Here is a 22647-nt window from a genome sequence, read left to right as displayed (position 1 = left end):
TGGCGGTGGACACCGCCAGAAACAGGCTGGTGGGAAGGCGCTCGGAATCCCCATGGCGGTGCTGCAAGCAGCGCCGCCCTGGCGGATACCCTGGGCCAGCGAGAAACCGGCGGGAAACCGCTGGCTCCCCTTTTCTGACCGCGGCTTTACCGCCGCGGTCAGAATCGCCCAGGAAGCACCGCCAGCCTGTTGGCGGTGCTACCGCCGCCCTCCGCCATGGCGGTCATGGACCGCCAAGGTCAGAATGACCCCCTAAATTTGGCAAAAAGCTAGCTGTTGGTACGCAGATTATGCTTTCACTTATTTTGTGTAAATCTGTTGAGTAGTTTTTGAGAAATTTAGAGAAATTCAAATTTGTATATTTCTGTTTGCGAAGTATTCTCAAACAAAGATGAGCACGTGCAGGGAAATGCACAACTCTGATTGATTGCCAACACTTCAGACCAGGAAGTGTTGGCAGCTATCTTGGGATTTGGCTTGAGCACAGCCCCAGTATAAAAAGGTTTTTAAAAAAGACAAGATGTCAGGGTAGGGGCACCCTGACCCCTTGGCTGGGGTGGGGGTTCCAGAGGGACTCCCCCGGAGCAAAATTCTTTTTTTGTTTTCTGTGAAATCACAATACTTGCAAATTTGCTGCAAAAAATTGTTTTTGATAGGCCAAGTCCCAGGGGCATTAATCAGCTTGTCAGCATCCCCCACAGCCCTGGGCCACCACCTCCCTGGGGCTTTAATTATATTAAATGCGGGGAGGCCGTGTGGCCCCCTAAGTTCCAGGGACCACCACCTCCCCGGGACAATGTGTAAATCTGTTGTGGGTGGCCATGCCCCCTGCAGCCCGGGCATTACCACCTCCCTGGTGCAAAGTGTAAATCTGGTGCCAGGAGGCTACATGGCCCCGCATCCCCAGGGATCATCACCTCCCAGGGACAATGTGTGAAAGTGGTACAGGGGCTCTATGCCAACCCCACAGCCCCAGGGATCACCACCTCTCTGGGAAAATCAATACAAAATGTGGAAAGGAGGTTTGTTTTGGACCCCCAAGCTCCAGAGACCACTACCTCCCTGGGGCTTCCTCACATTGGAATTGGGCCCGCAATCCTCCTCATAGAGCCACTTATGTCCCTGGGGGCCACCACCCCCCAGTGCCAGCTCCTGCTATGTTCTGGCGTGCCTATCCCTGGGACAAAGCTGTTTGCTGTGGCTTGGCTGCAGCTCTGAAGCTTCAGCCAAGCCAGAGCAAACAGTCTGCTGTTTGACAGTGGGACCTGTCAAGCAGGTCCCGCTGTCAAAGAGCGGATCTTTCATCTCTGTCCCCTGCATGCGTGCAGGTAACAGAGATGAAAAATTTGCTTCAGCAAGCACGAAGCTGCTATTAAAGCAGCTTCTTGCTTGTTGAAGCAATGGCACCATAAGGGAAGCCTTAAGTCTTCCCCCGCGATAGCCTGTAAACAGCATTTTTTTTAAGGATTAAATAAAACAATTTAAATAAATATGTAGGGACTGTGGGGGGGGGGCTTGAGGGCTCTCTCGCGGCCCCAGATAGCCCATAAAGGGCTAAAATAAATCAAAAACTAAAAACAAAAGCAATAGCTCAGTGTGAAGGTCTGCATTGAGGGTTCAAGTCCATTGGGACTTGTCTCCCCTTTTTTTTGTTTAAAATAATAAAGTATACATTTTTTAATAACAAATGCATATTTTATTTGAAACTGTGCACAAATATCTCATTCTAAGTATATCAGACATCAAAGCCTAAAAAAACTCTCTATCTCTCTCTTCCTCTCACTTTCTTTCTCTCTCTGTCTCTCTTTTAATCGATTTCTCCCACTCATACACCCACTCAGACTCTTACGCACCCGCTCACAGTCCCACTCAGACACTCATGCACCCACTCACAATCCCACTCAGACACTCATGCACCCACTCACAGACCCACTCAGACCCTCATGCACTCACTCACTGCCCCAGTCAGACCCTCACGCACCCAATGAGACAGTTAGGCACCCACTCATACACCCACTCAGACTGTCACACACCCAATCACAGACCCACTGACACCCTCATGCACCCAATCACAGATCTATGCACATAGTGACGCACCCACTAAAACACTGATGCATGCACTCTCACACCTAGACAGACACTCTGACAGCCACTCCCACCCCCAGATACAGCCTCTCACACTTATTCTCATACCCAGAGAGGCTGCGGTCAGCTTCTGCTGTGCATGCCCAAAGGGATGAGCACAGTATGGGGTTCGGTGGTTGGCCGCAGGGACTGGCTGCAGGAACTGAGACTTGTAAGTGTCTTACTTACCTCACAACCTAACCAATACTTACCTACCCCAGGAACTGTTGATGTTTGCAGTGTCCACTTTTAAAATAGCTTATTGCCATTTTAACAAAAACTGTATATGAAGTTGCTCTAATTCAAAGTTCCTATCTTACCTGTGTGGAGTACCTTGCATTTTATGTATTTACTTCAAATCTTGAACTTGTGGTTCTAAAAATAAATTAAGAAAATATATTTTTCTATAGAAAATCTATTGGCCTGGAGTTAAGTCTTTGAGTGTGTGTTCCTCATTTATTGCCTGTGTGTGTACAACAAATGCTAAACACTACACTCTGATAAGCCTACTGCTTGACCACACTACCACAAAATAGAGCATTAGTATTATCTAATTTTGCCACTATCAACCTCTAAGCGGAACCCTTGGACTCTGTGCACACAATCTCTCACTTTGAAATAGTATATACAGAGCCAACTTCCTACAGTTACTATGATATTGTGTTATTAGTTCTGTGTGGGACAGTCGGTGTCAGCTTAGATAATCACAGGCATGTGGGAAAGCTGGTGTACAGTGGTTTTCAGGTAAGAGGTTATAGGATAGTTGGTGTTAGGTGTTAGATGGAGTAGTCGGGGAAAGTAGGGAGAGTCACTAGAAAATTAGATAGTCACGGTCACATGGGATCCTCTTTGTTAGGTAGGACAGTGAGTGTCAGGTGCAATAGTTTGTGTCAGCCGGGTTAGCCCATGAGCAGTGCTGTGATGATCAGTGTGACATGGAGGAAGTTTTCAGTGAGGGTGGGATAGTCAGCTGCAGGCCAACTGGCCAGAAGCAGTTGTGGTAGCCAGAGGACGAGAGAGAGGCAACATGAAGTGAGATAGTAATGTGGGGTGTGGATAGCTAAAATTATCTAATTTTGCCACTATCTTACCTCTAAAGGGAACCCTTGAACTCTGTGCACACTATCTCTTACTTTGAGATAGTATATACAGAGCCAACTTCCTACAAACAGACCGCCTGTGACAAACAGTCATGGCTCAATGTGTGCAACAGTCATATGACAGCTCTGGCATTGTATGAAGGTTTCAAGGAGGGTTTCAGGATCCCAGCAGAAGGCTATGTGGCTTCTCCTTATTGTAGGAGCCATCAGTACCTCAGGTCCAATCCTGGGGTGGCTAAGGCAAAGATCTTGAAGGAGTTGTCTCTTGGTGGGGTGGTGGTGGGCCCATTTTAATGCGAGTCCCCTTGATGGCTTTGTTTGCTCTCCCTTGGGGGTGGTCCCTAAAAAAGAGCCTGGGGAGTTTAAATTGATACATAACCTATCAGTTCCCAGGGGTTGGTCAATGAACGAGGCCCTTGATAGTGCCTTATGCTGGGTAAAGTATGCCTCTCTTGATTCAAGAGATTCAGATGCTGTAGGAGCTGGGGCCTGGAACCTTGTTGGCAAAATCTGACATTGAGTCTGCCTTCTGCCCACTGCCTGTACACCCGCAGCATTTCCATCTGCTGGGTTCCTAATTTGAGGGAGCGATTTATTTGATACGTTTATGCCTATGGGCTGCTCTGTCTCATGTTCCTACTTTGAGAAGTTCAGTACATTCCTTGAATGGGTCTTTAGGCGGAGATTGAGGCATCAATGTGTGTTGCACTACCTTGGTGACTTTCTCTTTCTAGGGCCACCCGGAACAGGAAGGTACACCTTGGCCTTGTAGTCTTTCAATGACTCCATGAGAGAATTGGTGGTTCCACCAGCTCAGTGCTAGACACTAGGGCCTGTAACCACAATCAATTTCCCTGGATTCTGTGGTGAGGTCTCAAGACTTCAGTTGGGGAAGATTAACTCCTTTTCCCAAGCCTTGCAAGCATGCCTGGGGGCCAGGAAGGTCACATTGCACCGGTTACAGGTCTTGGTTGTACAACTCAATTTCGCCCCTTCTCCTGGTCTATTGCCCAAGCCATGTCTGGCCTAAAAGTGAAGCACCGTTGCACCAGGTTATCCAGTGGGGTCTGGCAGGATATGAGGATTTGGGAGGCAATTCTGTGGGACTTTAATGAGATGGTGGTGTGCCAGGTCAGCCCAGAACCAATGAGGAGATGGGTCTCTTCACCAATGCAGCAGGAAGTGAGGGTTTCAGGGCTATTCTAGACTCAGCATATTGTGCACAGCTGTGGTCCAACGAGTGGGTGCAAACTGGGCGGATTAGTAACATTGGGTTATTGGAGCTGTTTCCAATCCTAGTGGCACTGTCCATTTGGCCAGAGCAGTTCGGAACCAGTCCATTGTGTTCTGGCCTGACAATATGACACTAATGGAATGTATCAACCAGCAGGCAGCAAAACGCAAGATGATTTTGAGGCTGTTAAAAGAAATTGTACTGAGGTGTTTGAAACTAAATGTGTTGCTCAGAGCCAAGCATGTACCTGGTGTGTTAAGCAATGCCACTGTCTTGTTTCAAGATGCAGGTTTTCAGGTTCGATTACCCAGGAGCAGCGGAGTCTCCTACGCCTTTCCCAGACCACCTGTGGTAGCTTGGTACCATACCTCATGGCAGCCAGCCTAGCACCATGGGCTAGGTGTGCTTACGAAGGGGCATTTAACGCCTATTGCAAGTTATTGGGGCATGCGGAGGCAGCAGATTGGTTTGCTTCCACCTCAGTCTGTCATTGTTGGGATGCTAAGGGCATTCAGCAGCATGTGCCAGTTGCCACACTGTGGCAATATCCTTTTTCACAAGAATGCTGGGGTGCGCTGATGGGACCAAGTCTTTCTTGGTACAAAGGGCCTTAAAGGGTTGGCAGCACTTAGAAGGTGCCAGACCAGATTGTAGTCACCCCATTGATTCACACAAGCTAGCTGCAATTCTGGGATCCTTTGGAGGCAGCTGCAGGTCACTGGGTGAAGTCCACCTATTTAGGGCAGCATTTGCCCTTGCCTTTTATTAGGGCCCTCAGGGTGAGCAGCTTGATGGTCTAAAACAAGAGGGATTTTGAAGGAGGGCTGCAGCTGGTTGATATTCAGTGGTTAGAAGGGGCCCTGGTGATTAATATCCCCCACTCCAAGACAGATTAGGTTGGTAGGGGCGACCAAATTATTTTGCATAGGAATCCAGGTAATGTGTGCTGCCCCATGGGTAACCTTGAGCCATTTCTAGTGCACTGGGCCACGGCGTGGTAGGCCCCTTTCTTGTTCATGCAGTTGGAACTCCTTTGACCAAATACCAGTTCTGTAAAATAAGTAATGGGGACCTGTGGGTGGTGGGGTATGGTCCTGCAGAGTTTGGGTCTCACTCCTTTAGAATAGGTGCGGCCACTGTAGTGATCACAATGGGGTTTTGGGCTCGGTGGTGCAAAATAAATCAGCCGGTGGTCTTTGAATTTCTACAAGCATTTTGTTAGAATGCCCATGTTGTAGTGGATAGATTTGATCCCAGTCTGCTCACTCCCCTTTTTTCTCTCATGTGGATGCAGGTTGTGGGCTTGGATACCGGGGAAAGCAATTGGATTTCTTGCAGGCCCCTGTCAATGTAGAGGCGATGGAAATTACAGATGTGAGGGTTCTGGGCCATTCTTATGTGCGGCGCGTAAAGGAGGTATTTGGCAGGTGGTTTTGTTGCTTAGACGCGGCTGGCAGTCCAAGCACCTGTCCTTTTACGCTCCAGGAGGGCTGCGGCTCTCCCACTTGAGGACTTCTTTGGACATGGTGTTACCCATGGGGTACACGCCCGCTGAGATCATCATAGTGCTTCTTGGTGGTAATGATTTGGTACACATTGACCTAAAGCATCTGTTTCAACTGTTGATTTCTGAGATTGGCTGGCTGGCAAGTTAATTTCCTCAAACAGTGTTGGCATGGTCCAACAACATCCCAAGGTTACAGCGGAGGGATGATGACTCAATCAGGGCCCTAAATGATTCAGTGAAGTGAATAAATAACAAAATTGGTAAGCTGTTTAGGTCGCCCATGATGTTGTTTATACCCCATGGTTGCATAAAAGGCAAATGTTTTTTCCTGCAGGACGGGGTACACTTGTCAAAGATTGGGCACAAGGTGAACCTGCTATCATAGTTAATCCATTGCCCTCTGTATTATGGTTGATTGGGGCAGAATCCAGATAGTAGGTGAATTACTCTGGCCTGTGGCGGGTGAGATCATGATTGGTGGGACAATATGTACCTTTTCCTTAAATAAACATGACAGTGATGTCACAAGGCCCTTCAAGGGGTCCTGTCAAGGACTCGAATGGAGGAGTCAGGGGTGTGGGGATTGTGAGTGTTCGCTGGCATCTCGTCCTTCTAGCCAAATGCCGGTGCATGTGCAGTTGGCTCAAAGCTAGCGCTGGCCCATGGTGGGTAGTGATGGGTGTAGGGGGTGTCTGAGGTAGGTAGGCCCCTTGCACAGGTGTATCCCAGGAGGGGGTGGGTGGGGTCCTCACCCCAGGAAAACACTTGAGAGCAATCGCAGGTTTGCAGGAACATTTTTTTAGATAGGGCTTGGAAATCTGATGCAAAGCATCACTGTCAAGGCTAGTCGTCGATATTTGTAGATCACGTTGTAAGTATGGAGGGTTATTGCGTATAAACATTGGCAATGATGTATGTTTTTCTAAATGCAGACGTTTTTCTTTTGTTATGTTAATTCACAACCCCTTGCCAAAACGTTGTGTGAAGTTCTGTGTGGCTATGGGGAGTGGTTGGAGGTGTTGGTGGGAGCGGGGTATATTGGCAATTGAGGAGGCCTCAGCGATACCAGGCCACACAGTAGGGTACTGGTGTCCTCCCTCTACTTAAAAATAGAAGGAAAAAAAGAAATGTTTTTTTTTTTTTTTTTTTAAACAACCATTGTTGGGAGCATAACAATTGTGAATTAATTAGATTTTTAAGTCCTAAAAATACATAGAACTACCCAAACAGTGTGCACATGCCCCAACAGTGTGCATATGGACATGTGTGTGTGCATTATGAATGATCCCCAGGGAAGTGATGTGGGAGTTCTGATCAGTGACTACTTAAAACATTACTTGTCCCTTTTGTAATGGGCATTGAAATGAGGTTGGAAGACACTTCTTTCTTTAAGATAAAATATCCTTTCTTTATTTATGATATAAAGTCTACAAAACACCCCAGCCAACAGATATCTTCTCCTTCGCTCTCCCCTTCCAACTGTCACATCACCTTAGTTACTGTAACCAGGTTCTTATGACGTACACTCTCCACAAGAATTCTATATACAGAATGCCACACATCTCCCTTCCTTCATAAACAAAAGAAGAAATGTGACTTAAAAACAGTAAAGAGGTCTAAGTAGGGGTAACAATAAATAACATAAGAATACATAAAGTAAAGAGGCATAGAAACTAAACAAATTCATCTAAAATTTTAGAGCGTTTGATAACCCTTGAAGACTTTCTCAATAGAAAATGATTTTCAACATTACGATGTTTTCCCTCTACATTATCATTTTCCCCACAAGTAGTTTTCACTTTAACAACTCTCCCAATATTCCACACTTTGTGGTCTTCAGTTCTAACAGCATTTCCCAGAATTTTTTTAACTTCAAGAGGCTTAGAGAATTTTGAATATTCCTTTGACAGGCCAAAGCGAGGATTCTTTACCCTGACAAAATCACCTACTCGAATCACTACCTTCTTCACTGCTTTCTGCTTATCAAATCTGATCTTTCTTTCAGAAACCTTCTTAAGTTCTTTCAGACACTTCTGCTTATCAATACACAAAGATTCAGATTTTGAACCAACCTTGTCATTTACCCATGAAGGACACACTAACGTGTTAGGTTTTCTCTTTCTGAATAACTCAAAAGGTGAAAAACCTGTAACAGAATGAGGAGTCAACCGATAAATCTTGATCCTATGTGACACTTCTTCCTTCCAACATTTATTGTTAGCTAAAGCCATTTGGATAGTTTCCTTTAATACTCTATTTAGTCTCTCCACCATACCATTGGTCTCGGGATGATAAAGAGAGGTTTTCTTATGTACAATGCCTCTTTCACTCAAGAAGCATTCCATGTCCTGTGAGACCAATTGTACACCATTATCGGTAAGTATAGAAGAAGGAAACCCCTCTCTGTCAAAAATATCATTGAGAAAACCTATTACATCACGTGTTTCTATGGAAGTAGTGATTTTAAATTCAGGCCACCTTGAATACATATCTAGTAACACAATTACATATTTATCAGAGCAAGAGTACCTAATTGGACCCAAAATGTCTAATGAAATTTCTTGCCAAGGTTCTTTCGGAAGCTCCCTCACTTTCATGGGTTGGACTCTACAAGTTAGGGTCTTGTCAGCATTGGAACATTCTGCACATTCCCTAACACATCTTTCGATTAACACATCCATACCTGGCCACCAATACATAAGTCTCAACCTCTCTTTTGTTTTAGAAATGCCAGGATAGCTCTCATGAGCAATAGAAATTAGTTCATCTCTCAACTTCTCCGGAGGAACAAGCCTAGTACCTCTCAATACAAGATCGCCATAAGTTGACAATTCATTTCTAACTCTCCAGAATCCACATAATTGTTTGTCATTCTTTTCTGTACCATCCCATCCACTTCTGATTTTTTTTAAAACTTTCTGTAAAACTTCATCAGCGAATAACTCCGACATGCACTCATTCTCCTTGATAATACCGTCTCTGATCACACATACATCAAAATCATCTCTACCATACATGAAAACATCTTCATCCTCCAAACTGTCACGTACTAACCTTGAACAACAATCTGTAAGGTTGTTTTCAACTCCGGGTATGTACTGAACACTAAATGTAAATTCCTGCAAAGCTACCACCCATTTTCTGATTCTACCAGATACAGCATCCAAACCCTTTTTCTCAAAAATCTCTTTTAACGGTTTATGGTCCGTTCTTATCACAAATTTACTACCCCATACAAATTTTCTTAGTTTATTCACCGCCCAGAACACAGCTAACGCTTCCTTTTCGATAACTGAATAGTTTAATTCTGCCCCTTTCAAGGACCTGGATAAAAAGAGTATTGTTTTTTCAACTCCATTATGTGTTTGTATCAAGACAGCCCCAAGGCCCTTGGCGCTAGCGTCAGACATAATTACCGTATCATGTCCAGGTTGAAAACTAAGTAAACTTGAAGCACATTTTAAACTTTGTTTCATTGAAATAAACTCCTCCTCACACTCATCACTCCAATTAAAGATGACTCCCTTTCTCACTAATTCCCTCATACATATAGTTTTGTCAGCAAAATGATCCACGAATTTACTGTAAAATTCTGCCATACCGAGAAATTTCACCACCTCATCTTTTGAAGAAGGACTGGAAAAAATAACTATAGTATCCACCAACTCTTTCTTGGGTTCAATACCCTTGGAAGAAATTTTGTGTCCCAGATAGTCAATTTCATGAAGATTAAATTTGCATTTTTCTGCTTTTAAGGTCAAACCACTCTCTTCCAGTTTCTGAAGAACTCGGCGTACTCTATCATTGTGTTCATCTCCATCCCTACCATATACAAGAATATCATCTTGATATATCTTAATTCCTTGTAGTCCTTCTAACAGTCTTTCCATGGCACGTTGAAACACAGCTGCAGCTGAAGCCAGGCCAAAAGGCATACGGATAAATTTGTAGGTACCAAAAGGAGTAATGAATGCTGTTAAATTCTGAGAGTCTTTATGTAAAGCAATTTGGTGGTAAGCAGACGTTAAATCAATAGAAGAGAAGCAATTCACATTTCCTAACAAAGATAACATTTAATTAATGTTGGGCAGAGGATAATGATCCACTACTATACATTTATTTAGTTCTCTCAAGTCAATACAAAGCCTTGGTTCGCCATTGGCCTTCACAGCCATAACCACTGGCGCCAACCATTCAGTGGCTTCCACTTCTTTAATAATCCCATTCTGTTTAAGTTTACCTAATTCTGCCCTCATTTTTTCCTTGACCATTAAGGGTACACCTCTTACCTTACTGACCACAGGCGAAACATCTTTCTTCATCTTAATTTTATGCACGTAACCTTTCATACACCCAAGTTTGTTTTGGAAAATTTTTGGGAACTCTTGCTCATATGATGGTCTCGGACTGTTAAACTTGACACACTCATCATTTCCCATGGTATCAACACACACATCATCTTTCAATCTTACGGATGGATATTCATTTGGATCAAGATATACTCTCAAATCTCTCTGGTGAAACCAACTAATAAGGGAATCTCCTCTCATAGAAACATAAATTTTCCCAACTGTAAATCTACCTTTGAATTGAATTGAGCCAACGAAGTAACCCAATAACTTAATTGTTTTTCCACCATACCCTTTAGGTGAAATGTCAGGTTTGAAAAGTTTTACAAATGTTCTGAGATTTTTTTCAAATAGAGTTCTAGGAATAAGTGTAATCTTTGCTCCAGAGTCAAACATCATGGGAATATGTACTCCCTCCACCTGTACAGTTTCTATTGGACCACAAATACAATTTTCAACCTGTAAAACAAATTCATCTGGAAACTCTTCATCCACCAAACTTATTTCTTGAACCTTTTTTTTTTTTACTATCTGCACTCCTGCAGCAAGAAGTAACATGTCCTTTCTTGCCACACTTCTTACAAAACGCTTTCCATCCGACACAGCCTTTGAAGTTAGCATAATGACCAAACTCTCCACACCTGTAACACTTTCCTTGGAAATTACCCTTCAAATTCTCCTTCACCACTTTCTGAGAATTCACCCTCTCTTCTTTATTCTTCCTCTGACTAACCAGATGTACATCATACTCTTTTTCAGATAAATTTGTCCGCCTGATTTCTTCAACACAGGCTGAACTATGTTCATGCATTTTAGCAATTACAATTACTTCACCCAGAGGAGGATTATCCTTGTTCCAAAAATATTCTCTCGCTTTCTCAATGCTACAGCCCAACATGAATTGATCTCTTAACCTTTCTTCTGTATTGCTCCCAAAATTACATGAAGATGCTAACTTCCTTAGGATTGTAATATACTCCTCTACAGATTCACCTGGGTATTGAACTCTCTTCCCAAAGTGATACCTTTCTAAAACTGTGGAAACTTTAGGTAAATAGTGCAAATCAAGTTTCTTGATACAAATTTCAAAATCGTTGAGCTCACCCGCATCTTCAGTAGAAAGCTCAGGAAGATTTTCAAAGACCTCCTGACCTTCAGCCCCTAAACAATGTAACAAAAGTGACATCTTGCGCTCAGCACTCAACGAAGTGCCACAGACCCTTGCATAATGTGAAAATACACTTTTCCATTTTTTCCATGGAATTTGTGGTTCTACAGGAGAGGTTAAGAAAAACGGGGGGCATGTTACGTTCTGCATGGCGAATGATAATAGTAAGTAACATACCAGTGTCTCTTTCCAGGTTATTAAAATTTGTAAAGATGTCCTAATTACTCTGCAAAATACTCTTAAATAATAAAATCTCGTAGATTAGGTTTTACTCTTTGTGCGAAATAGATCTACTCAACACAATATAACATTTTAATCAAAAGAATATAAATCAATATCCTTGAAGAGAAAAAAAAAACTTAAACTTTAAGAAATTAGAAGCCTTTCTTTGCTTTTAAACAATTTTCAGACAAAAAAAACATTACTGTAAGTTGAAAACAATTCAAGAACTAAAGAATTATAGTTCCAGCTCAAGGAAGCATTTTTTTACGACCCCAGAGCTTCCTGTGTTCCTCAGCACCACTATCCGGTACCCGGAACAACTTGTTCAAGACTTCACAAATAGTTCTGTGGCTCTGCTGTGGAAGTTAAGGAAATACGGCGGCTAGAGCAGCCGTCACTTGTTGACAAATCCAACTCCGCTGCACCTTTCTGCGCTGTAAAGTGAGACCCACGGCTCCCTCTTAAGCTGAAACCAGCTGACGAGCTGGATCAGCAAACTGCTTGCCTTCCGCTTCCCGTGCGGTAAAAGTGGACAAACTGAATCAGCACACCGCCTGCTGCGTGGCGAAGTTATTGTGCCGCGGCACACCTCCTGCTGCGCGGCGAAGTTATTGCGCCGCAGAGTGCCTCCGTCTTCGGTAAAACAACTGAGGAAACCACCGTTCATCTAGTGGGAAAACCACTGACAAGCTGATCCAGCTCAGAGAAAACGCGGTTTCAAAACACCGCGCTCGGACACTCAAACAACCTCTGTACAGCAGCCCGAACCTCGATCTTTTTTTAAAAATGCCGGTGAATTCTTCATCCTCGTCGCCAATGAAAGGAGGTTGGAAGACACTTCTTTCTTTAAGATAAAATATCCTTTCTTTATTTATGATATAAAGTCTACAAAACACCCCAGCCAACAGATATCTTCTCCTTCGCACTCCCCTTCCAACTGTCACATCACCTTAGTTACTGTAACCAGGTTCTTATGACGTACACTCTCCACAAGAATTCTATATACAGAATGCCACAAGCATCCTTCAAGGTAAATTGTACTCTACACTTCATTTATCATCTCTTCCATTTAATACCTTCCTTTATGGGGTCCCTCAAAATAGGGAAGATTAGTGCCCACAGTGGTTAGGTCACTGCACCTATTGTGAAATTCTGCAGAATAACATAAAACCCTGCAATACTCCAGGGAGTTCCACAAGTGGGCGGAATTTGGGTACACCACACTGCTCATGCTGATTTTTAGCACCTGGAGCTTGCTCTGTGCTGTAAGATCAGTGCAAACGGCACTGGAGGCGAACCCGAGGGTACTACTTCTTTCTACTGCTCAAGTAGATTTTTTGCTTCAGTGGCAGTTTTTTCAATGCTAACGATTGAGTCTTAGCAAGACCGCCTGTGTTGAGAAATCTGACCAGCAGGCGTTCTTGCGCTCGAAAATCATGCTAGGGAACGCAGGTTCTCAGTCGCGCTCGCATGAGAACAACCTCAGCCACACAGCGGTAGGTGGAGTTTTGCTGGAACTCTGCACTCTGAGTGAAATGCAGAGTAAGCAAAACTCTGCGAACTCTGCTGGCCGAGCGGAGTTTTTTGCCCACCCTTAATCGCTTCTTCAGGGGAAAGTGATGTATGGGGCCTAATAGAGTGGAATAACTGAGAGTTATCACTGAGCAAAAGGAGTGTTGTCCGAAATGGTCTGCATGGACAGGACCTTGCTGCCAACGTACTTAGTGTGATTCATTGTAAACTTGTGCAGATGGAAGTGTCTGAAGCCTACCTCTGAGTTTGACTATTCTAGAAGTGATGTGATGGAATGACATCTGAAGGGCAGTACAAGCTCAGCATCCTTAAGAGTTTTCCCCCAGGAAAGTCCCCACCTTGGCCAGAGTTTCTGCAAGATGGAACTAAAGGATCCCAAAAATAGGAAAAGTGTGCCTTATGCATATCTTGAACCACTGGTTGTTGATACCTTGGTGCAGCCTGTATATCCTGATGCCTCTAAAATTTCCTTGCGAACACTATGGCCCCATGAACGTCAATTCAGAAAAATGCTAGGGTACCGGAAGTGACATCACAAGCCAATTGACCTTCAATTTCATACACACATTTGCACTTACATACATTCCTTTTCACACATAAACACAGACTCACCTGCAAGCACGTACACAACATATATTTAAAAGCACTTTTTGTAACTTACCTCTACTGCCAGGGAAGGCTATATTCTAGCTGATTGTACTCCTTTTTTGTTATTACACTAACAGTGAATAATGAAACATTATTCACTATAAGTGCAGTAAAAAACTGACAGAAAATAGAGTGGAGACCCAGCCGACACCCATAAGGAAGACCTGCCACTGTGTTCCTGGCACTGAGTTTGTCACCACCGAGACCAGGGGTCGTAGCAAAGACAGTGCCAGGGTTCACAAAGGGTAGGCCGGGGTCGCAACTGCGACCCCTGGTGACCCCTAAAGATGAACATGTATGGCCCCGAACCTGGAAGCAACCTGGAAGTGAGAGATGGGTGGAAAAAAATAAGTGGGTCAGACATGTAGGTCACCATTATGACCAACAACCACATAGGTAGTTGAGAAAAGGGGCAGCCCCCTAACATCGTATCTTGGGTAGCTGCTGTCTATAGGCCTGTTGGTCTGCAAGGTGTGTGTAGGCATGTTAGGCTGGAGTCATGGGTAGCCCAAAAACTATGTTAGTTTTCTCAGAGAAGGCAAGGCAGAAACATGGTGGCCCGGACTCCCTCTTCTTTGGAATTGTTCTCTTTGCCTGGGCAACTGGATGACCCCCCAGTGTGGGAGTGCTACATTGGTGTGGAGGAGGGTATTTTAGAGATCTCTGCTAGAGAGGAACCTAGAGGGGCAGCTGATAGCGGGTCCCTATTGATCCTTACCTCATATGTATTTTAGAAATTAGGGCTGCGTGAAAGGGAACAGCATACTTATGGTCAGTACTTGTCTGTACCTACACTGTTGTCTTGGAAGATCTGGGTGGATCCATTTACTGGTTTACCCCCAGTGGAACTGTAGATCCCAACCACAGCACATACTCCTATAATAAAGTTGTTGGCAAGCAGTTCATTTATTTGTGGTCTTTGTTCAGAATATGTTCCCAGAGTAATAAAACAGAAGGTAGCAGTGCACACTCCCATATTCAGTGCTGACAGCTCACTCGTGTTGTTATTCCACTCTGAGTCCTACCTTTCTGGAACAGGGAACTAAGCGCTTTGTGTATCTCCTAGTCTACTCAGGGGTGTCTAACGATTCCTGGAGCCACACTCTTGTGGAAGTACGACTGTACAAGGTCGGACTGGACTATACGGCAGTCAGGCAGTGCCTGATGGGCTAGTTTGACAGGTCAGTATGTGGGACAGTTTTCTGGCTGTTTGTGACCCTGTTTTATGTTCTGCTGGGTTGGTTTTTACTATTGTTTACCCTAATATTAAAGTAAACTGTCTGCAGAATGCACAAACATGTGCAGACTTCTATACCTTGCAAAATCAGTATACAGTGTATCTTTACAAGTTCAAAACTGCCTCAATTTGCAAACATGGGACACTTTTTTAGCTATCCAATTAACTAATGGGGGGCACTTTTATTTTGGTGAAAGGGCCTAATTCTGCCCGTGTCTTACCCTGGATGGCTGTGTCATTAGGTGGAAATCTACGAGTTAGATGAGCCACATGAGCTGCTGTTGAAAGCATTGGTCTTTTGACTACTTGTAACCCTGTTGTGTTCCTTTGGATATAAATTGGAACAATCTGCCATATAGAGCAGGAAGGACGTCGTATCTGGATGGCAGATGAGCAATATCAGCTGAAGGAAACTGTCACAACCATCATTGTTTTTTAGGAGACACACAGGCTCTGCTTGTTTGAGCTGAGATCTTTATTGAGATACATGTGCTGTGTATCAAGGGTGAGCCCTCTAGGGTGCCACCAGTACCCTACTCACGGCACACCAGAATGTTTATGTGGCTTCAATCAAACCTTCCTTTAAGATGCAACAGCTTATCAAGAGTTAACACAAGGAGCCACAGCTTTGATTACCTTACCCCAACGCTGATTGTCCTTCATTAGGTAAAACTGCAAAACAGAACCAAAACACACCTTTCACCAGGACTACCTGGCAGGTTAACTTTCACAAGCCGGAAACACACCAGAAGACAATCCCTTTCCAGGTTCGACCGGACTCAGTGCTTGAAATGGAAAAATAGAAGTGCAGGCACTCTGTACTTACTTTCCCTCTCAAAATAAAAAAGTGTCGGTCCGGTACGTGGCTGGACTTCAAGATTCGCTTTACGTAGCACAATTTTACTTACATTGCTGTATAATTTCGCTAAACCTGCGATATATTTTGGTCCTTCCTTGTTCCATACTTATAGCGGCTTTAACCCATTTTGTTGAACGGCGGATGCATTTTCACTAGTTAGCCCGTTTCACAGGCCGATGTGACCAATACATTTAATGAGGTGTTGGGGCGCCTGTCCCGTACTCCAACATTCCCATGTCGACGCTTCCCTTAATAGCCATCGCAAAGGAGTTGCTGGGATCTGATGTCCTTGACCCTTCTCCTGACCTTTCTCAGCAAGAGTGGAGCCAGGTCCGGTGTTCATTGTGTCACCTTATTATCGCTTCGTACCCCCCTCTGCGGGCACACGCCTGAGTGTGTGATCACACCTTGCAGACGCCCTCATTGCAAAACAACCCCCCTCGGACCAGTGGCGACTAGCAAAGACAACAAAGGGTTGGGTCGTAAAAGGCAGGCTGGAATTAAAATATGGAATGGCACAAATCAATTACATCCTTGCATAACGAAGGTTATATATTCCAAGTACACGAACCCATGCTTTCGGGGACTTTTGCTTTAAAATCTGCAGGCAGCTTTTATGGCGAATCTATTACATTGTGCCGTATTACACGTGGTGAAAATTGTTTGCCGTTCTGTTCTCAACCTTTTATATTAAAGGCGCTTAAGAAAATTATAAATTGAAGGGCATTCACAAGAAATACAACTTTTTAACTTAAATTATAAAACTATACTCAGGACATAAGCATTGCATTTCTAAGTAAAAGTATGCAGGGTTAGATTGGGACAGAAAATAGGACCCGGCGGCAAAATAAAATTGAGCATTATTAGCGAATCAGATAACTAAAACGTCGTCCATGTTTGTAACGTTTTGAACATGTAAAGACTCGCTGTACATGTGTTTTGCGAGGTATGGGTGGCTGCATGCATTTGCGCTTCTTGTCCGCAATGTTTGAGATAACAGCAGAGAAATAAACATCAGTAAAAACCAGCCCACCAGACCACAAACAGGCTGACAAATAGACAAAAAAAAACTCTAGCCCACACACTGACCCGTGAAGCCAGCCATTCTGACAGGCTGCTCTACAGGCCAGTCGACCTTGTAAGTATATCCACTAAGACAAACATCTCCTGGAGACCTTACCTACTATGTGCAGTTTCATCCTCAGGCTCATTAGTGTTAAACACCTTTGCTATATCGAAGTTGATGGAATTTGTACCGTGCTACAGGGTGTGTGTGATACAAACACTAACACAATTTCATACAAACCCAATAAATGACCAATGTGGCCTTGGAAAGAAAACTCTAGTCAGGAATATAGTTAAGGTATTTATTAGAAACTCAAGCTCAAAGTCATGTAGACAATTCATGAGACTAGGTTATAAAGATACATAATCACTAAGGTTGCCTAGGGCGATGAAATAAATTCAGGCAGACTAACATTAACATAACTAAGCATTCAAGAAGGATCATATATATCATCAACAAACATATCTGAAATACATAAATCAAGTGTTGCTCAGGATTAGCATTTATCGGTCAATTCAATTTAGCAGAGTCATAATTTAGTTGGGCACTGGGGTAACACTACAGTTGGCCAAATCAGGGAAAAATGTGTATGGGGAGGAACACATGCAGGCAAATGCCAAAAAGTAGAACAAGCATTTGCAATGAAATGGGTCTCACGTTTACTCAAGTTAGAGCTATTAGCATTGTAAATTCGTAATTGGACTTTTCTTGCCACATTAATTGAAAATGAAAAATAAAACAGTTGACATAAGCAAGCTGATTCAAAGCGCCATGGCCGCCATGATACAGAAAAGGAAAAAGAAGTTTGCTCGCAGTCAAACGTATATGCAAAAGTGCAATTATCCATGTAACAGGGTCGATGGCCGAGGTAGTAACAAAACTGCCCCAAGGGGGACAAACGTAAAGCATTTACCAATGGTAACAAAGGATTCTGGAAAGGCAAGCTTATGAACGAGTGATAGTGATGGTTGTGCAGTGGGAGTGGTTTAAAGCCCACAGATAGATTACAACAGGCCAGAGCGCTTGCGAGCTCGACCTAAAAAGGGAGCGGGTCATAAATAACCGAAGGGAAAAAAATGACAAAACAAGGCTCACAGATCAGGGGCAGACTGGAGGACAGAAGCCCAAATCATGGCAGCAACTGGCAAGTCAATAAACCTATTAGCTTTGCAACTTTTGTTTTGCCAAGCTTTGTACCAGCTGGCTACCATGTCATATTAAAGGTGCATGCATGTATCGAATACACATATGCGTGCCAACAAAATGACATTTTTTTTCCTTTTTATTTACCAATGCAAGACGAATCTGTAAGTGTAAATAAAGTAGAGTGAAAGCGCTTTAAAAAAACAAAACTGGATCATGTAATGGGAGCTGGTTGCAGCAAGGGGTGAGGTGAAGCAACGTCACGGCCAAAAGAGAGATGAAACATAATTGAGAAAGCACGGTGACATCACACTATTATTATTATTTTTTATGGTGCTGTCCAGAGGCTGCACAGCACCAGCAAAAAGCAATTGACAAAGACTATAGGTTCCATATCCCAGACCTGTTCACTTTGCTAATAAATGCTCATTATTATTTTCATTGGACTTTTTCCTCGTGACCACAACATTGATGTAGGGAACCAGTATGCCGGACAACCTTGTGGTGACGCCACAGTCGTGTTCCGCAGGCACTTCAAGTGAGGTTTCCTCCTCCTAGAGACCTTAAGACTTACAACCACTGGATGGTCAAGGGTGGTCTGCTTGAGGCACGGGATTAAAGTACTTTTTTCGAGTGGATTTTAACATTTAGCAACATAACAAAAATATTTATCACAGAAAAATTCCTGTTTCCTTTCAGAAACCATTTTTACTAATACTAAGTAAAGACTTTAATACTACACAGTAAGAAAGCTAATTTGGTACTTAACATTGTGAAGGGGCAAAATGAAATGAATGAAGTAATCAAACTTTAAATAGTACATTAACTTGTCCTTTGCAATGCTAATTTGTTAAATTGCTTTGGGAACAGATCTCTAGAAAGTGTGTTCTATGAGAGACAGTGCGCCTGAAAGAGCGCTCAGAGAATGCCACATTTTCCGCATGTACTTCCCAGCAAATATATATATATCCAGTATTTTAACAAACCTATAAATTCTTAACACCTGCTCGGCTCCAAGGAATAGTTTTATGCCCAGTCAGGATGGAAGTTAATCTTGGCCACTACTGTTTCTTGGAACCCATACTTCAAAGTTTAGGACAAGCATGATACAGAGTTAAACTGGTTCCTTTAAAGTGGGAAAACGTGTTCTTACCACATAGCTCTAAATTATGCCTTAAACGTTGGGAGGCTCCCAATTTTTGATGCATACCAATCCCTGTTAAGATAATTGGTTGCAGTCAGAATTCAGCTTGCACTGGCAACATTTTAGGAGACCTAGGGCAATTGGGAGGAGTTTTATTTCCAAGACTGCTTTCAAAGAAACTTGCACGCATTCACAAGCACTGGCAATAAATAGACGGATATACACTGCATCTAAATACATGCTTGTGAACAATTTTTTGTGACTACGTTGTGGGAATGGACACTTTCAATGTGAGATTTATGGTTTCTGAAAGCGTCTCTGTGCACGTATTCAAAAGGTAGCCTGAACATGGTCTGAAGGTTATAGTTAGAGTAAGCTAGCCAGCAGGGTTGTATCCCAAAGAAGCATTGGCAAACCCAATGAATCTGGTCTATGAGACCTACTGGCTTTGCTAATGATTTTTAGTCATGCCGTACAGCACTGCGGGCACTGTGCAGCACGGCTAAAATAACATTAAGAAAAGGAGGTATGACTTTGCTGCTCAACCATTTGGTAGGCACGGAGCAATCAATATACAAAATGAGGCATGCTTTTTTTTTTTCTTTTTAATTTACCAATCTGAGATGAATAAGTGGCAAAAGAGTGTGTGTGTGTTTTTTTTTAATTAGTTTGCACAAAAGCGTTTTAACAACATTTTAGGGAGTGGGTTGGGGTGGCGTGGGTGGGTGGGGGACAAAACAGCACAGAGAGAAGACGTCTGTGGGAGAAGGACACAGGAGAAAGAGAAGGATACAGGCTAGAGCGTATACGCAGGTACTAAGCTCTTCTTCTGAGATCCAAACGTACTCAGGTCTCGGAATGACGTTTCCAATATGTATTTCACAGCTGCACCACTATTAATCTCTTGTGGAAGTGCGAAATGTGTCAGAGTGTCAAAGAAAATATCGTAAGACTGCTTTAATTTAAAAACAAAAAAAACAAGCATTTTCAATGCAACAGGTTGTGCATTTGCTCGAGTTGGAGCTATTACCGTTGTAAACTCCTAACTGGACTTTTCTTGCCACACTAATAAAAAGTAAAAAAAATGCAGCGCGATTGCTGTTGGATTATGTTTACAGAGGGAGCTGGTGGGGAGGAGGGACTGAACAAGCACCCACACTGTTGAGGTGAAACAGACAAATGCCAAAACAAAAGTCCCTTACAGAAGAGATAAACAGGACATAGCGCAATTACACACTACTTTGTGCTGCTCCCAAAGTGAAAAAGGCAGGACAAAGAGGCAGAACTGATCACTAGCAAGCAAGGATTTTTGAAGGACACTGCAACTAACAAATCAAAACGCTGGAACTCACTCTATTGTATACTTTAATATACAGCAGGCCGAACGCTAACGCTCGACCGTAAAAGGGCAAAAACAGAATTTGGAAGAAGATCAACTCGAACTGCAAGCTACTTGCTAAGGTGGGCAAAAGATAGGTAAAAAAAGAAAGCGCCAGCATGTCAGAAGCTTGATCAAGAGTCTTCTGAAGGGGGGTAAAATAACATTTCTAAGTCTCAGCAGGGCATCTCAGAGGGGCAAAGCAAGATAGGAAGATACTTCTCCAAGGGCACATCATTTGGGGTACAGGATCAGAGACTCTGCTTCTCATCTTCAGGAATCTTGAGGCATAAATCACCTCTGGAATCATCAGTATGGAAATATTTCTCATCATTGTAAAGTGGTTTGTGATCTGCAGTGGGTGCAATGTTTTCTGAATCATTTGCTATGGGTAAACTCAAACCAATGAGCAATAATATAGGGCCTCATTACAACTTTGGTGGTCTTAAAAGAGGACCGCCAAAGCCGAGGGGAGGACAGCACCATCATATGGTGACGTCCCCCCAACTGTATTACATTGTTCCCGCTGGGCTGACCGATCGGAATAGTGCTAGGATATTGGCCTTGTCTCCTTTAAGGGAGCCAAGGCCAATATCCTAGCACTCCAGCACCCTCACAATGCAAGTGTCTGCAAAGCAGTGCGCATTCCGGCGGTGCTGGGGAGGGGCGCCCGCAGCACTGGCTTTCAGCCAGCCTTTTCACGGCGAGGTCCCTGCCATGAAAAGGCTGGCGGAAAGTGGGGTTGTAATCAGCCAGGAAACAGTAAAGTTCACCGCCGCGCTGGCTGGTTACAACTCCGACTGCTGTCACCCAGTTGGGAACAATGTTCCTGGCAGGAAAGGCGGTCTCCTGCCGGATCCACCTGTTTGGGTTGTAATGTGGTAGTTGGACTGCCACAGTTGCGGCGGTCCAACCTCCACTGCAAGACTGGCGGTTCAAAGACAGCCAGCTTCGCAATAAGGCCCATAATCATGATTACTGTCACTACCGCTATGCCTATGCTTATGTATTTACATATACTACCTCTATTTCGATTAAACTTAATGAGTTCTCTAATTGCAGACCAAGTCAGAATTTAAAAACAAAAATCAAAAATGCAAAGTGGCTTTAATGTATCACTGTCTCTTTTCAGTCCTTTTTATTGATGAGCAAAGCAAAAATAGTCTCTTTTAAAGATGTAATTATTTACAAATTTCCTTGATTTTCTAGAAAGTTCATCCAGAGTGTTTCTCTACTTGCAAATGTTCAAAAAACCTTCTACTAAAAGTTCAAATGTCTCTAATAAAGGCACAGTTTGTAATCACTGATAATCACTTCTAGAACGTAATGTCTTTGTTCATCAAGTGGCAATGAGATTTCAAAGTTCAGATCCAATGCAATTTCAATCTCCAGAATACAGAACTGAATTTGAATTGTTAGAACCAAAGATAACAAGCTCCTGCTCCCTGTCATTTGCAGTAGTTTGCAGCAAAATATGTCCATTCAGTTGCTGAGTACTTTCGGCTTGGCACCGTTTTTCTCTTTGACCTTCTGTTTACTTAGTTCTCAGCATCACTGTCACTTAGACTTGACTTCAGTTTCTTCAATAGTCAAGGATACTTGTACAGCTGGCACAGTTTGCTCTTTAGGCTGATTGTCTCCTTGTATAGCTCTATTACTTACAGCAACTTGTCCTTCCTCAGCATCCAAGCTAGCATGAGTCAACTGATTCCGTCTCAACCCTTCAGTATCATTCATTGCTGTTGACTCACTCAGAACTCCTTCAGACCTTCCTGTGGCATCCACTTGTCCAGTCCCAAAGCTTGATGAACCTGAGCACTCTCACTCAATTCAAACGATCCTTCCGGAACAGGTGCTGTTTCTTCTAGGGGAAACTTTGCGAGTGTGGCTGGCATGTGCCCGTTTTGGGAGACCAGCACACTTCACAGCTGTAGT

Source organism: Pleurodeles waltl, chromosome 5, assembly GCF_031143425.1.
Source record: "Pleurodeles waltl isolate 20211129_DDA chromosome 5, aPleWal1.hap1.20221129, whole genome shotgun sequence".
Taxonomy (NCBI): domain Eukaryota; kingdom Metazoa; phylum Chordata; class Amphibia; order Caudata; family Salamandridae; genus Pleurodeles; species Pleurodeles waltl.
The sequence above is the reverse complement of the archived record's forward strand: the minus strand, read 5'-3'. Positions refer to the sequence as shown.